Genomic DNA, 17,225 nt, shown 5'->3' with positions numbered 1-17,225 from the left:
CACGCTCCAAAACGTCTGTTAGTCTATAAGGTGCCACAGGATTCTCTGCTGCTTTTATAGATCCAGACTAACACGGCTACCCCTCTGATTCTTGAAAACATAGGCTCCTACAGTGAGAATGCCCTGCCCCAAGCACCCTCTCTATCAAATAGGGGGTTGTTAGCTTGGTTGCCTCACGGGATTACTGCTGTCACAGTATCATATGCCAGACAAGAAAGACAGACCCTCAGATTGCCAGGACTCCAACCATTTAAGGTTTTTTTCATTTCAAGCCAATGCTTTAAAACTAACCTGCAAATCCAGTGACAGTCAGTGCAAGTCACGAGTAACTTGTGCCAGTGTATGTACTGATAGCTACTGGAGGAATCTCTCTGAGGAATTAAGAACCTCCAAATAACCGTGGCATTGAGATTTAAGTCATTTTTTCAGTTCTTATAGATCTATACAGTGAATGTTCTTTCCAGTTTCATGCACTACAGTTCCTAGTAGTCTAGGAGGAGCTGAAGGTTAGCTGAACTTATCAAAATCCAAGACCTCATGGGAAAGTTACTTTTCCATAAACAGCATAGCCTTCAGCTTCTAGTCTAGCAGGGGGTCATGTGTGACTGCTCATACAGCCAAACATTCCTTGTTCACACAGACATTCAAACATCCTTCATACTATACACAGGCAGGTTAATCTCTGAAATTTAGCAACTGAAACTTGAAGGTGTAAATTAGAATATACATAGTCCTACTTTTGGCTCTTGATTTGTAATCCACTTTATCGACACAGACATATTTCAGTGAGTGAAACTTCCTGGGAGCTGGTTTCCCACCGCGCCCCCCGTTCCCCATTATCAGAACCTTCCTTGCTATCAGTACCTAGCACAACTGCCAGCTTTTGTTTGCTTGCTTGCTTGCTTGCTTCCCACATAATCCATATTTTTCCTTTCATGGGGAAAAAAAACCTTATAATCTTATATGAGCAGCACACTTTTCAGATCTGTGAGGCATGCAGCATTTTATATTTAATATGTTCACCTATAACCAGCTCCCAGGAAGTTTCACTCACTGAAATATGTCTGTGTCAATAAAGTGGGTTACAAATCCAGAGCCAAAGGTAGAAATATGCATATTCTAATTTACACCTTCACAGTCAAGAGGCTAAATTTCAGACATTTGTTGTTAACCATACTGCTGTGTCCATACTATATTTTTTCTTGGATGAGTGTAGTTGCACAGTGTGCACGTCTTTGATCTGGATATTAACACAACTGTGTAGTTAAAATAAATGCATAAGAAACAGGCACTTTTACATGCATTTTCAATATGTGTGCTTGTCTACATATGTACTACACACACACACATCACATTCTGTATTCTCTCCATACTGAACTTTGTACTATTAATTGGCTGCTAATTAAGCCCTCTGCTACATAAAACACAGTGGAACTAACCATGTGTAGCTGGCTTTTGCTAACTGTGGCACATTTTAGACTGGAGAAAAAAAATCTACTTTGCCCTTTTCTATCATCCTTTCCTCCCTCCTCCATTTGACCTTCCAAGTTTTCAAAAATAATAGTAGTAATCCAGCTTTTAGATGCTATATAATTAAAACCACAAATAATGAGGTAATATTGACACTGCTAGATTATAAATTCCTTGTTCCTCCTCATGTCATGCCAATTAAAGTGTTTAGGTTAATGTGTTATCCCAGTTGATGCAATTGGATTTGGGGGAAAAAATGGTTCAGTGAATGGATGGATAGACACACATCAGAACACAAGACCCAGAGGAAATGCAATGCCTGTGACTGGTGAAACACAGCGGGCAATGAAGGGAGTCAGTGCACGTGCACTCACCTTTCCTTCCCTAAATCTCCTGGCTTGAAGTTATTTCCGTGTTGTTTCCAGGAGAGCGGCAAGGTGGAACAGCAGCATCTCCTTCTCCATCAGTGAGTGTGCGTCCAGGGGGTGCCTACCTTCCGCAGCACATGGGCACACGCAGTCCTGGACGGCTCTGATTCAGCAAATCCTACTTTTAAAAATGCACCTGCTCTGCCTACACATCCTGGGCTGGCTGCAGAAACGGAGAGAATGCGAGACTCGCCCACCTACCTGCTCCAAGTGGCAGCATTAACACCTAAGGCCACCCGGGGGCGCATCCTCGCCAAAGCACGGAGCGCTTCGGTTTCCTGCCGCTGGCTGGGCTGGGGCTTCCTGCCCTTCGCTGCTCAGTGGGGTCCGGTGGGGGAGGCCATTGCAATTGGCTTCTGTGCTTGCAATAAGCAGGGATTGCTTCGTGGGCGGGAAGCCAGGGAATTCTCTCCCCAGCCCCATCCAGGCTGTACCCTGGGCCCCCTCCGTGTCCGCAGCACTAGCGCTCAGCCCCTGGCAGCTACTCAGGGATCAGCCCAGGGAATCTCCCTCCCCCATCCATTGCCTGGCCCCTGTCAGTCACTGACCAGCCCCAGGGAATCTCCCTCCGGCATCCATTGCCTGGCCCCTGTCAGTCACTGACCAGCCCCAGGGAATCTCCCTCCCCCATCCATTGCCTGGCCCCTGTCAGTCACTGACCAGCCCCAGGGAATCTCCCTACCGCATCCATTGCTGGCCCCTGTTCAGTCACTGACCAGCCCCAGGGAATCTCCCTCCCCCATCCCATTGCTTGGCCCTGTCGTCACTGACCACCCTAGGGAATCCCCTTCCCCATCCATTGCCTGGCCCCTGTCAGTCACTGACCAGCCCCAGGGAATTCCTCCCTCCCATCCATTCCTGCCCCAGGTCAGTCACTGGCCAGCCCCGGGAGAATCATAGAAGTCATAGGATCACCAATGACTGGGAAGGACACTGATAGGTCACGTAGTCCAGTCCCCTGTGTCATGCAGAGACTACAGTATTATTAGACCTCCCTGACAGAGTGGTTTGTGTAACCTACTCTTAAAGATCTTCCAGTGATGGAGATTCCACAATCTCCACTGCGCGAGCAGAGCCCCAGCGGACAGCCAACCCAGCCGCTTGCTAGACCAGCAGTGCCCAGCGTGGCCCAGGCCATCCAGAGCAGCTTAGTCATGGCCCATGCAGCAGTCCCTGGCCAGCTGGCTGGAGAGCTGTGGGTCCGCTGGCCTCGAGCAGTGGTGCCTGGGTCTCAGCCGGAGCAGCCTGCAGTTCCACGGCCTCCAAACACCTGGTGCCCATTGGCCCAGGTTCACCCCCAGCAGCCCCGTTTGTTCCCCACTGGCTCCCCCAGGCACCTTCCTCCCCTAAGATTTAATCACAGTTATTTTTCATATAAGTAATGGACACATCACAGGTCATGAATTTTGTTATTGCCCATAACCTGTCCATGCCTTTTACTAAAAATATCTGTGACTGAATCATAGTCTTACTCATGAGAAACAGGACCTTCCTGGAGGTGTGTGAGGAGCTTGCACCAACCCCTGAGCACCAGAACACTTGATTCAAGGAAGCACTACCTTTTGAGAAGTGGGTTGGTATTACCCTGTGGCGCTAGCTATCTCGGACAGCTATAGGTCCATGTCAAACCAAACGGATGGGAGGTCCACTGTAGTGGTTGTGGTTTGTGAGGCAGGTAACATTGTGGTTAGCCCATGGGTAGTTGATGTAAGTAACATTCCCAAAAAAATAACTAGTTTTGAGAGGCATCGGTTTGCAAACTGCTCAGGGCCACTGATGGAACTCATGTCCCAGTAGTTTGTCCCATCATAAGGGGTAAGTGAATAAGTGAACAAGAAAGGGTACAACAGTAGAACCTCAGAGTTACGAACACCAGAGTCAAGACAAATACCTCATTTGGAACTGGAAGTATGCAACGCGGCAGCAGCAGAGACAAAAGAAAAAAATGTACAGTACAGAACTGTGTTAAATGTAAATGGCTAAAAAAATACAGAGAAAGTTTAAAAAAATATTTGACAAAGTAAGGAAACTGTTTCTGTGCTTGTTTAATTTAAATTAAGATTGTTAAAAACAGCATTTTTCTTCTGCATAGTAAAGTTTCAAAGCTGTATTAAGTCAATGTTCAGTTGTAAACATCTGAAAGAACAACCATAACATTTCATTCAGAGTTATGCACATTTCAGAGTTACGAACAACCTCCATTCCTGAAGTGTTCATAACTCATAACTCTGAAGTTCCATTGTTCTGCAAGGCCTTGTGGATCACAGAGGCAGATTTACGAACACTGAAGTGGGGTGCACTGGTAAGCTTCACGACACAAGTGTGCTGAGGAGATCAGGATTGTAAATTAAAGTGGAAATGGGTACTTTATTCCACACAAACAAAATTATCCTGTATAGTGTATCTGCACCAACTGTTATTTTGGGGGACCTTGCACACCTGCTCATGATTTGGCTTATGAAACCATACTCTGTTGTCTATGACCCTGGGAAAAGGGATTTCATGTTCAAACTAAGTAGCTGCAGAATGGTCATGAAATGAGCCTTTGGTAGGCTGAAAGCTCGTTGGACATGCTTACAGGCACGTTTAAATGCTAATGTGAAAAGCTCAGTTATAATAGTCCATGCTGCATGCTCCATAGCATGTGTGAGCACAGAACAGAGTGTTTTTGTCCCGCGTGAGCTCAGGACAGATCTGGTTTGAGAACTGTTTACCAGGCAGCCAGATCCAAAATATATGCATACAGATCTTGGGTCCAGTAGGCAAAGGAAATTAGGAACATCATATGTGCATGCATCATGGCACAGCAGGAAGAGAGAAGATGATAGCAGCCTTTTGCTTATGCCAAGGGACGCCCTATCATCCTTTTCTTCTGCCTGCTGTCCATGTAAATGAGGGGAAATATTTAGGGACCTATGTAGCATTATGACTGTTTTGTTCCATTTTGAGTTGCTGTTAATGATGTTTACTATCCATCCCCACGTGTCAGAGTGCACACATTAAGTAAGGCAATTATTGCTGGGCAACCACTTTGTGTTATCGGGTTGGTGTTGATTAGCTGCTGTTGATGCTAGCGGCTGTGTTGTTTATATGCTCACTGCTCTCTCCTGTTTTGTCTAGATGGTCAATAAACACATTAACAAAGAAAGACATTGATTCCACCCTTTACTGTCCATATATGGGGCCCAAACAACAAGGAAGATCATACTCATGAGAGGAGAAACAGACAAATTGTAAACTTTAACACTAAGAGATAGCAGATGGAGCTTTATTGTCAGAGAAAAACACCTCTGAATAGCAGTAAACCACAGTAAATGGGGGAATGTATAAACTGGTATAAACAAAACTGCAAAAGTAAAATTATTAGAAAACTATTATCACTTCAATATTGTGCAAAACAGAACAATGTATTTTGTAAAAATAACTTGAGCACAGTGAACACCACTTACCACTTATTGCCCTTGATCCCCTTCCCCTTCTCCTCCTCCTCCTCCTCCTCCTCCTCAGAAGGGGTGAATACTGTGTGAAAAGGTCTCTTGGGGAAATGTGGGTACATCTCCTCCAAGGAGTTTTGGGGTCTGGTACAAGCTGCTGTTCCTGGATTCCAGAAGGTCCAGCATCGTCCTCCTTTCCAGTCAGAGGGATTTCTGTAGGAGGACATATGTGCTCCATAGTGGCAGCCAGTGGCAGAGGAGCATGAGAAGGCACCTGATAGGTTGGAGCTGGGGCTTTGGCAGCAGGTGGACACTGCACTCTTTCAGCCACTGGTTCTATTAACCGCTCCATTAAGGGAATGCTCTAATTCCTTTTTATGCCTTTCCTCCTCCAAAAATCAGCCAGCCAGTCTTCTCCTGGGCCAGGGAATGGTCCTGTCTTGCCCAGAAGAAATCGAAGTGCTTCTGGTTCCTCCTCTCCATCCCAGCAGGTGGGTCCTCTATAGTCCTGCTCCTATGCCTGCCTATGGCCTCCTCTCTGGGGTTCTGCTTCGGGCCTCCTGTTGGAATGGGCTTGCTGCTGGGAGCCGCAGGTCCTGCTAATTCAAAGAGAAAAAAAATTACATTTTAGTCTTTGGGAAATAGCTGAGAAATCCTCCCAGCTAACATGATTTTTCTGTAGAAAGCCATAATGTTGATTCCATTGAGCATTCCAGGTGTATAACTTGTCTCCACATCCTTCGTTCTCAACCAACTTTTACATTTCCATGAGCAAGTAGCAGACACAAATAATGGTGAGGAAAAATTATTACTGTTTTTAATTATTAAAAATCTTACTACTATATCAAGGGATTTTATGAATTTTCAATGTTAGTAACTTCTGAAGCGTTCATAGTGAAGCAGGGAAATTTGTTCTAGGGACCACATTGCCATTTTCTATTTTGTTCCTTTAAAGATTGGCCAACATATTGAGAACATTGATTGTGGTTTTCAAAGTACCGAAATGTAAAAAGCAGGTGGCTTTCCAGTACTGTGCAGGTGATCTAGAGAGATGTTTCAGCTAATGATCACCCCTCTACATATTTCTGAACGGTGGGGTTTGGTAGGCTATGATGGTAGCCCAAGCAGATTTCCACTGCTGGTGAATCTCAAGAACTAGCTGGGGTTTCCACTGCACGATACATTTGCTGAAATATGCTTGGAGGACTGGGATCACACAAACATGGAATCAAGTATCAGAGGGGTAGCCGTGTTAGTCTGGATCTGTAAAAGCAGCAGAGAATCCTGTGGCACCTTATAGACTGCTCGAAAACGTCTGTTAGTCTATAAGATGCCACAGGATTCTCTGCTGCTTTTACAAACATGGAAATAGCCTATTTTCCCAGCTGTGATGGGGAAAGGAGGCCCAACCTGTGACTCCAGCACACACAACACCCTGGCTGATCCAGAATGCCCTGTATCCCCTGTGCCTGCCAAACTTCAGGGGAGTGAAGAGGGATGGAGAAAGACACTGCATGAGTTTTCCTTGAAAAATCCCATGCAGCAGCACAGGTTTTTGACTCAAGCAACTGAACAGGGGCACTTAGCAATTTTCAGTGTCTACAAAACTGGCCACTGAACCACCCCATGCATCAGGCTTAGCCAGCATGGGTCTCAGCTGGGACAGAGCAAAGAGTGGAGATAGTCTTTCTTCAGAAAGGTTGCAGGGACAAAGCTCAGAACCTGAAACTTTTGGTTCAGGCACCTTCAAAGAGACCCTGGGCTGCCATTCTAAGGCAGAGAGAAGAGACCGTTTCACCCCACTGCTATGGTCAGAGTTTGCTGCATGAGTCTCTACAGAGACAGTGCAGAGTGGAGTGAAATTACTGTAAATATTGTTGTTTTTACAAGGACATTGTGAACCTCTTCAGGCTCAATACAGGAGTGTTGGACAGAACCTGATCCAGTTCCTTATAGAAGGGTGACATACAATATCCCATGCCAGACCGATTGCTGGAGTCTCTGGTCCTCCTGTGTAGGAACTTCAGATGCTTCCTTTGTTCCCTGCACTGCTTTGATGCCTGGTGGGTGCCCGCCCACACCTGCCTCTCTGAAATATCACTGGAAATATGAATATTCCTACTGCTCCAATAATGGAATATGGTGGTGATGACTCTGGGAGGTGGAAGTAAGAAAGTGTCAGCTTTTCCTCTTACTTCCATTGCCCAGAGTCATCACAGTGATGCTCGTGATGGGTTGAACCCCTTGGGAAGCCACCTGATGTGCTGAGATACCATTGAGTCTACCCGTTCTGCCAGCATGGGCCCCCTTTAACCTGTCTTGCTGAGCCAGGCTCTTAAAACCTCCTCTAACACACCCAAGGCAGGCCACACCCAGTTACAGATCAGCTCTGGGAAGACTCTGCTTCAGGGACTTGCTCCAGCACTCTGATGTCCACCTCCCTGGGAGTGCAGACCCAAAGATATATTATGTAATTCACCCACTCCCTAAATGTGGAGAGAGGTGTGCACATTTCTTGCCTCTTCTCCCAGTTAGAAATTACAGAAACTGGGTTTAATAATAAACAAAACAAATTTGATTAACTATAAAAGGCAGATTTTAAGTGGTAAAAGGGGTAAAAAACAGAACAAAGCAGATTACTAAGCAAATGAAATCAAACACGCAAACTAAGCTAGTTTCACTAAAGAAATTGGTTACAAATAGTATTTCTCCCCCTAGATATTGTTGCAGGCAGTTTGCAAAGTTTCTGTGGTTCAGAGCTCTAGTTATATTCCTTTTCAGACTGGACCGCTTCTCAGTCTGGACTCCCCCCTTGCCTTCCCTTTTGCAGTCTTTCGTCTTGGGCAGACATGGAGAGGAGGAATGCTGTTTGCCCTCCTCCCTACTCTTAAATAGGATTCCCAAACTTGACCCCCCTTCCCTTACAGTGGAAAGTTGTGTCATCTTGATCCGTAGAACTGTAGGGATGGATGACATTTAAGGAGTTGTGTATAGGTACCAAAAAGTCTGGCACCAATGGGAAAAAAAGGTTTTTTCCAGACATGAGATAAGAGGTCTAGCTCTGTTGAAATGTAAATGGAGCATTGTAAGCCAACACAGTGGAAGCCTCATTTACATAGCCCCGGAATCAACAGGAAAGGAGCACAACTGAAAAGGAACCGCAGAAGGTTGCCCTCTCTCTGGGGGCAAACAATGGACTTTGGGAAATAAAAGGGGGAGGCAAAAAGGACACCGCGTTATCCTGCACCTGAGGGTGAAATTGAGCAATGAGATTAAACTCATGAAAAAGGGATCCCAACCTGCCCTGGTTGGAAGCTCTGGAAAGAACATTGGGGTGAGACAAACTTCCCAGACAGGAAGTTAGTCTGTTTAGTCTCTAGAAAGCACGTTATGAATTTTTTATATATATAACCTTTCTGTTTCTATTATCCTTACTTGCTAGCTCTTAAATCGTAACCTTTGATAATAAATGTGTGATTGGTTTTACTATAAATGTAACTCAGTGTTGTGGTATTAGATGAAGAGCTGATCCTGGTTGAACCACTCAAGCTGGTGCGTATGCTGTCCCTTGGTGGGTGCAGGGGGACACAGAAGACCTGGTGCTTCCACGAGTGTTCAGAGGATAAGGGGCTGGACGCTAAAGCGGAATGCTTCAAAGGGGGTTGGGGGCAGGAGGGCATCTATTAATAAACCCACAAGGTAAAATAAGAGCTAGTATAGTCCAGAGGAGATTGTTTGGGTGGGTAGCAGACTGGAGGTGTCAGGGAGCCAACACTCAGTTTACTATCAGCAAGTCTCTTGATGAAGGCAGGTGGGTAACAAGGTGACTCACAGTCCTGGGCACCCTGAGAAAGTATCAATATATCCACTTGTTTCAGGAAGGTTTGTACTCAGGGCGGTTAGCCAGTGCTGCTGCTTGCCGCCGCCTGTGCTACCAAGGTTACGCTGCTTTTTATGCTTATGCTAGCTTGGTGACAGCTAGTGTGAGTATAAGTCTGGGAGCTGGGAATCACACCCCTAGCTCTTGGTATAGACATACACTTAGAGGCAAGACAGGACTGAGGCACAACAGCAGACTCCTGTGGCACAGTTTACACTGTGGCGGCCTGTCTTGTGACTGACCTGTAGAAATTCAGCACCATTCTCAAGCACTACATTGCTATTTCCATTAAAAAGCTAAACGCATGCAATCTGTCACTGGGCTCTCAAAACAGATTTCCCAGAAGGTTCCTGCTAGGGAGAGCCCTTTGGCCATTAGATGAAGCCCTCATCTGAAATCTCAGTGTCCTTTTTGATCCTGCCTGTCTCTGCAAGCCCATGGTTTGAAATATTTAATGTTCCCTTTTGCTGCTTGCATAACTCTGAGAGGTAAAACATCTCATAATCTTAGCAGATTGCACTCCATCTGACTCATGCATTTCTCACCCCGAGAGAATCAGCTGCTATAATAATTTGTTTGCTGGACTGCATGGCAACCTTACACTCAGTCTCAGGAAGCAGCAGCTTTGCATACTGCCAGAAAATGAAGGAAGCCAGATTTACTCTACCATCTTTGCTATTGCTTAACTGCTTGTTGGACCCAGTGCCCCTCTCAATCTTCAAAGCTGCATTTGACACCAGCAACCAAAATGTGTGACAAATGACCAAAATATGGAATACTTGTAACTGGTTGCTTATTGCCCCATAAATGGCAGGTTATAATGTGTTGAACTATAAATCGGTTTTTAAGGATGCTTTCTCATTGTGTAAATGAAATAACCATATGGGGTTTTTTTTATTAAAAGTAAACTGGAAAAACAAGTTTTATCACAGCCAACCATAAGGTCCTCTCGCATGACTCATCTGCAGACCTTAACACCTCCAGCATAGACCTCTACCGCTTGAGCTACAAGAGTAATTGTTATTGTCAGTGTGAACCAGCTACTAGAAGGACACTGAAACACCGACTTTTCCAGTAGGTTACAAACTATTTTCTAGACAACAGTAAAACATTGGAGACCATTTGTCAGATCCAGAATTAGTACTCATAAGTTCCTGGCTCCCAGTTCTGTGCTCTGGCCAGTAGACCAGACTTCTCTCTCCTTTAGTTGACCTCATCAGGCCAAATCTTGACCTCCATACTCATGCAGGTAGTCCCATTGAATTAAAGGGGACTAAATGTGTGACTAAGACAAGCGAACTTTAGCCTGTTGTACTGAAATTCATTTAAGGAATTAACTTTTTAAAATGGCATAAAACAAGCTCTTAACTCCAGTACATGGAGCCATCAATAAAACAGAAACTCAAGTCAAGGCATAGAAGCAACAAATACTTGATATTTAAATAATAGCTAGTTTGCCTCACGTAACTAGCAGAGTCTTTGTATATTTTTTATCTTTTTTCCTCCCCTAGTCTCATTTCCAAGACCCATATAACACAGGGACAGTTTAAAAACCAGGCAATTAAACTCTATTAGTACCAATACATTATCATTCAGATTACTGCTGCTAATACTATAGGCTCCTATCCAACAAAGCACTCAGGCTTAATTTTAACCATGTGAGTAGTCCCATTGACGTCTATGATTAAGTGCTTTGCTGGATCAGGGCCATAGCACCCTTCGGACTTTATTCTGTCTGGTAACATGCTCAATTACCTGTCCATGGTACTGAAATCTTAATGGCAACATGCAGTCCTGAGTGGAGAATTTTCAGTCTGGTTCCAGGCTGGTATGATTGTTGTGCTATAGCGGTGATTTGCTCTGGCCTAGCATAATCTAGACAGACTCTCACAGTGACGTGCACAATGCTTACAGTAATAGCACTTCATAGTTCTGCTTCACCATTCACCACACGGAGCTGGCTGAGATATACAGAATAATGAATAGCACAGAGATGTTAAATTGGATGCTCCCATTGACTCAATCTCATCATGTAAGAAGAATGAAACTGAAAAGCAACAAATTTAAAAGAAAAAGAAATGCTCCCCTCCTTCCACCACAATGTCTAATTTGCCAGTGAATGTCATTCTCTAGGTAATACTTTCTCCAGAACTGCTGGGTCACTAATGGAGTCTTTACTGAGGATTAACCTTCTTATAGGAGCCTTTTCCGATGTGCTCGTCTACAAAACTGATCCATTAAATCCAGGAGAGACAAGTAGCTGCAGGCCTCAGGTGGGTCATTTTGCAGCAGAGCCCACCCATCCCCTGGCCAGCGGGTGTTTTGTGTTCCCATTAAGTTTCTCTCAGCTTTTCTCTTTTATTCCTGAGGTGGTGAATTGCCTCTGATGTTACTATGCCATTTCTTAACACTAAGCTATTCATAGGGTGGAGCAGCAGAAGAATAAGAGGGAAGAAATGAGAGACAGCAGTTCCACTCATATCTGTCCTGAGATAGAGGACTATTAAAATCTGAGGAGAGCTGAGTAGTAAACAGAGATTCTAACTAAAATCCACAAAAGATACACTCACTGATTACATTATTTTTTTTCTGTTACAAAAGGAAAGAAAAATATTTTGTTCTAAGATGTTGCATCCTGTCGACTCATGTCTATTTGTAACATCACTCAGTTTCCACTCAAACAATGTAATGTTATTCATTAGGACTAAAAACTAGATTTCTTTGAGATGTGACATACTCAATGTTCTGTTTAAATATATACAAAAGGAGGGGAGTATTTCTTTTTATTTGCAAAAGGAAAGAAACATATTTTGTTCTAAGATGTTGCATCCTGTCAGCTCATGTCTATTTGCAACATCACTCAGTTTCTGCTCCAACAATGTAATGTTATTCATTAGGACTAAAAACTAGATTTCTTTGAGATGTGAAACCTGCTGAGATTTGACATACTCAGTGTTTTGTTTAAATATATACTACATTATACACACACAAAAACACTAAGTTTAAAATACCTTTCTGCAGTTGGCCAAGTCAAGTACTCAAAAGTTAGGAAATGTCAAAGAAAAAGTTGCCAACTGATTGGCACTCTGCCCTATAGAAAACCCTGGGACATACCGAGAAGTGTTTAGGAGAAGTGTGGATTTTCTGTAGCTGCTACAACCAGTCCTGCTCCTTGCTTTTGAATTCCTGGCTTGACCTCATCCTGATTCAGACCTGAAACTTGACTCTGATTTGGACCCTTGATATTGACTCTGGCCTGGACCTGGCTATGAACACCTCGGCTACTCCTATCCTCAGGTTTGCCCCTGCTCTGACCCTTGGCCATGACTGCCCTTGGTGGGATCCTGACAATTGGTTCAATGTTGATGTAGAGGGGGAGTGCCACTGCCAAGCCACATCCGAATTTCTCTAGCACATTCAAGATCTCCTAATTGCTACCTTAGCCAAACTTTGCTCAAAGGATCACAGTACAACATGGCTGCCCCCAAATTTAACATTTTATTGACATTTAGAATAAGAGGAAAATCCTCTTCTGTTTACTGCTCTGTGCATTTTTATGCCTGAGTCTGCATTTGTTCCACAAACAAAACATCTGATATCAGAGGGAATGCAACTTGTGAAACAGGTACAGCATACACGAGTTCTGTGCTAATTAAGAAACTCCATGCAGGTGGGAGAGGAAAACGTTGATGTAAGATAATAACCAGCACTCTTGGCACATCTTAGGGAACTCCTACAGAGACAGTGGTATTCCTATATAAATGCAATAAAAACAGACAAGTAAGCAGCTGTCATTTGCTTTGTGTGTTGAGCAGTATCCAGATATAGGCATCACAGGAAAAATGCTTGACACAGTCATTCTTGAAAGAATTAAACATACAACAAGGCTAGTGGCATTATTGGCTAAAACATGAATACTGAAGATGCTTTCATAGCCTGGAAGCATAGTGAGGAAAAAAGCAACAGATTATAACTAAAGCTATTACTGTGGCAGGAAGAAACCACTAACTAGGCAAACTAGCCCTCTATTATATTGACAGTTGTGTTCTATAAAAGCAGCAGAGAATCCTGTGGCACCTTATAGACTAACAGACGTTTTGGAGCATGAGCTTTCGTGGGTGAATACCCACTTCGTCAGATGCATGCAGACATGCATCTGACGAAGTGTGTATTCACCCACAAAAGCTCATGCTCCAAAACGTCTGTTAATCTATAAGGTGCCACAGGATTCTCTGCTGCTTTTACAGATCCATGGTACAGTCTACTCTGCACGATTATTTCGAATTAGCTAAACCCGATATTACAAAACAGATCTAATAAAATCGGTTTAGCGCGTCCACAGTGGGATCCCGAAATCGATTGTTTGCGTCCATGGTCCAAAGCTACCATGTTTCAGGAGCGGTGCACTGTGGGTAGTGTTCCTCAGCTATCCCATAGTTCCCACTTCCGTGTTGAAGAGCAAAGTGCCTGATGGGGCAGAAACACTGCCACGGGTTGTGCTGGTTACAGGCCCACCCCTCCCTTTGTGAAGGCGCAGAAACCCTCTTTGAGCGCCTTTTTCGCGGAGTTGCATTAGAGCAAACGCCATAGCACAGCAATCTTTCCCTTTTTTTTTTTCCGTGGTGGTGGGGGGAAATAACCTGAGGAGCTGTTTCCTGAAGCCACACGCCAGACACTGTGTTTGAACGCTACAGACATTGGAGCTCAGCCAAGAATGCAAATAATTTTCAGAGACTCGCTTGTGGACCTTGGTGATAGCCTGAGTCCTCAGGACCTCCTCCTCCTATCATGAGCGTCCATTTGCAGCTCTGGCTTCCCGTTATACGCTTGTCCACACAGCGCTGTGTATCCTGGATTTTTATTCAAACAGCATTTGCATTTCGTGTTCTGTAACGGAAGCGCAGACAACAGATTGTCTCAACCATACAGCGATGCAAGACCTAGTATCTCGGTAGTCTATGCTGGACTCTTTTCGAAATTTCAAACTGCATTTGCCAGCCGTGCTGATCAGAGCTCACGCTGGGCAAGACAGGCAAAATGTAATTCAAAGTTCGCGGGGCTTTTTCCTGTTTACCTGCCCGCTGGGAATAGCAGTCCGAATCGTCTGACAGAATTTAGCTGTCTCAACAAGCGAGGTCAGTGCTAGGACGAGGCTCTGGGAGTGCAGCCGACCAGCCAATACGTCGATCTCTATATCACAGTCAATCCACATAGGAGTGGCACACTCTAATGCCAGAGTTAATCACTATCGAATTTAGCGCTACTCCTCTCGTTTGGGAGGAGTTCCGAAATCGATTTAAGGAGCCATTTAACTCGATATTAATGACGACGTCGTGTGAACGGATACAGCGTTAAATCGGTATATCGGCCATTAAACCGATTTAAAGTCGCAGTGTAGACCTGGCCCCAGACTAACACGGCTACCCCTCTGATACTTGTGTTCTATAGTATCTTATAACGAATAACCTCAGCAACATTATTATACAGCATTTAAGGTTGTTTAGGATGGAGTGCTGCATATTTCTAACAGTAGAATTTTGCCTATGAAGGGTCAGATCCTCAGGCGGGGTGAATCAATTCATTAAAATCAATGGAGCATTTTACAATGGCTCAGGATCTATCCCACAGTGTGTCTCACGTTTTATGGCTTAAGCTTGGTGTCAGTAAGAAATAGGCCTCCCTAGCAAAGAGTATTGCACTGCTGGAATTGTGCCTTCCTCTGAACTATCCAGCACTGGCCTTGTTAGAGGCTGGATACCAGGTTAGATAGGTCACTGGTCTGGTCTGATGTGGACGTTTTTATTTTATCACTGTGAAAGATGTGGGGCTGCTATGCATGGATTAAGCAATACGATACATGCTGTGTGATTGTCCAGTTGTTATAAGGGGTATCTCCTGTCTGAGTATATGCTGTTAATCTAGTCTGTTAGGAAAAACAAACAGGAAATGAAACAGTGACTAGAGACAGGACTCCTCTGGGTAAACCATGTCAGGGTGGTTAAGAAAGGATGGCTGTAAATAGCCTACTGTCCTTAGCTCTAGCCAGGTTGCACAACTGTTTACCAAAGCTGGGACCCTAAGATCAAAATGACACTAAAGAGATAAAGTCACTCTTGAGTGAGGGGAGCAGTTATCAGGAGCTACCTGGGCGATCAGGTCAGCGCAGGGGGAGTGTGAATAAATTGGACCCATGTGGCTAGCACTGGGGGGGAGATTAGTAGCGCTAGGTAGATAGGCCTGTTTTATTGTTTTAAAATCCTCATTCTCCAATGCTATGAGAGGTTTTCTTGTTAAGAATAAATGATACATTGTTTTGAAAAGTCATCATAGAATATCAGGGTTGGAAGGGACCTCAGGAGGACCTAAGTCTGTATGGGAGCTGTGACCAGTGTATATACAGAGTGACCAAAGGCCAGAACTGCAGGTGCTAAACCTAAGTCAAGCCAGCTGAAGCAAACATGGTTAGTGCACAGGGATCAGTAATCCAGATCCTGGTCTAAGAATGAGCAAATGGAGTACTTCTCCCCTGAGAGAGGTGAGAGCTCAAAGCTTGTCATCTATGGGAGTGCGCTTAGCCCCAGAGAGGGGAGAGCAGTGTCGCCAGCACAGTAACCAAATATTACTCAATGATGTACACTGTTAACGATTGCATTGTGCAGTTTCTCTTCATTTTAATACAGTAAAACTATTTTTGTTTCCCAGTTCAGTCTTTGGCTATTATTGTACATATCTCTGCTACAAGGGGGCCGTAGTTTGTACTAGAGATGAGTCTCACTGATAGTGTTAGGCATAGAGCCACTCCACTTTCACTGACTGACCAACAGCCAGCACTGGAGCTAGAATTGTCCATGAGATGCTCTATATTCAAACAGCAGCATCTAAAGATGGCAGGGAAGAGTTCTTAACCCAAATCTACAGCCATAGTGACACATAAAATAAGACCAAGCGTTGCATATGAAGTGTGCCTGTCATACCTTTTGTGAGTTTGACTGTGTGTGTGCATGTGTGTGTGTATAAATTCTAAGAATAAGTAGTTGATTTCTATTTGTTAATTTCTGTAAAGTGGCTTGTTTGCTAATCTCTGTATAGCCTCTGGGTAGATTTCTTGTATTTGGGTGGGTGTTTATCACAGAAGCTTCTCTCTATCTCGTAAAATAAATAATTTCGCTTATAAAAGGCACATCCTACCTATCATACTGTAGGGTATGCACCAACTCCTATTCACATTTATGCAAAGCCTTCTGAAAATCTGAGACTTTCAATGCACTTTGCAAACCTAAATTACCACTGCGAAGTAAGGAAGTATTATCTCCATTTTACAGATAAGTAAACTGAGGCACAGATTAAGCCCTACATTTCCTCAACCGTCCAATTATGCGTGCCTCAGTTTTTTTTTAATGCCCGATTTTAGAGACCCAGAGATAAATTATCAGAGGAACAGAGCAACTCTTCTCTGAATTAAATGAGTACTTTGAATACTCAACACTCTGGAAAATCAGGTTCAAGATGTCTCAAGTAAGGCACTCAAAAATAAGCTATCAAATTAGTGGACTCTTCTGTAAGCTTCCACAACTTGCACAACAGTGCACAGTGAGTCAGTGGCAGAATTTGGAATAGATTCCAGTTCTGCGCATTAACCCATTAACCTTTAGACTGAAATTCCAGTGTCTGGGTACTATGGGCAAGATTCAGCTCCCAGTGACTGTGGACCAGACCCGATCTGCAGACACAATGAAATACAGTTCACAGTGCACTGTACTGAATGACAAGTGAGAAATGAATTCTCATTTTCCCCATGCCTCACACCCTGACAGAAAAAAGAAATGGTGTCAGGGTGCACTACATCTCCCATTAATAGCTTATTTATTATCATACACCTGCATTATTCCCTGGCTGCTGACAATGCTAAGTTGCAGCACTGACATTCTACATTTCTAGCAGGAGCACCGTTCTGCAGTTTTCACCTCTCAAAATAAGAATCAAGGAAAAGTCATCCAGGAAACTGTTAGTCAA

General features: G+C 44.1%; 1 protein-coding gene across 1 annotated transcript in view; it reads right to left on the bottom strand.

Annotated features, from left to right (window-relative positions):
* Positions 1-2,026, bottom strand: part of LOC116826923 (histamine H2 receptor-like) — a 19,221-nt gene extending 17,195 nt beyond the window's left edge. Inside the window, exon 1 of the mRNA XM_032783977.2 lies at positions 1,845-2,026. The gene's annotated coding sequence lies outside the window, so the exon portion shown is untranslated. The remainder of the gene's footprint in view (positions 1-1,844) is intronic.
* Positions 2,027-17,225: the final 15,199 nt, after the last annotated feature.

Source organism: Chelonoidis abingdonii, chromosome 5 (assembly GCF_003597395.2).
Source record: "Chelonoidis abingdonii isolate Lonesome George chromosome 5, CheloAbing_2.0, whole genome shotgun sequence".
Classification (NCBI taxonomy): domain Eukaryota; kingdom Metazoa; phylum Chordata; order Testudines; family Testudinidae; genus Chelonoidis; species Chelonoidis abingdonii.
This window is presented reverse-complemented; position numbering and strand designations above follow the sequence as displayed.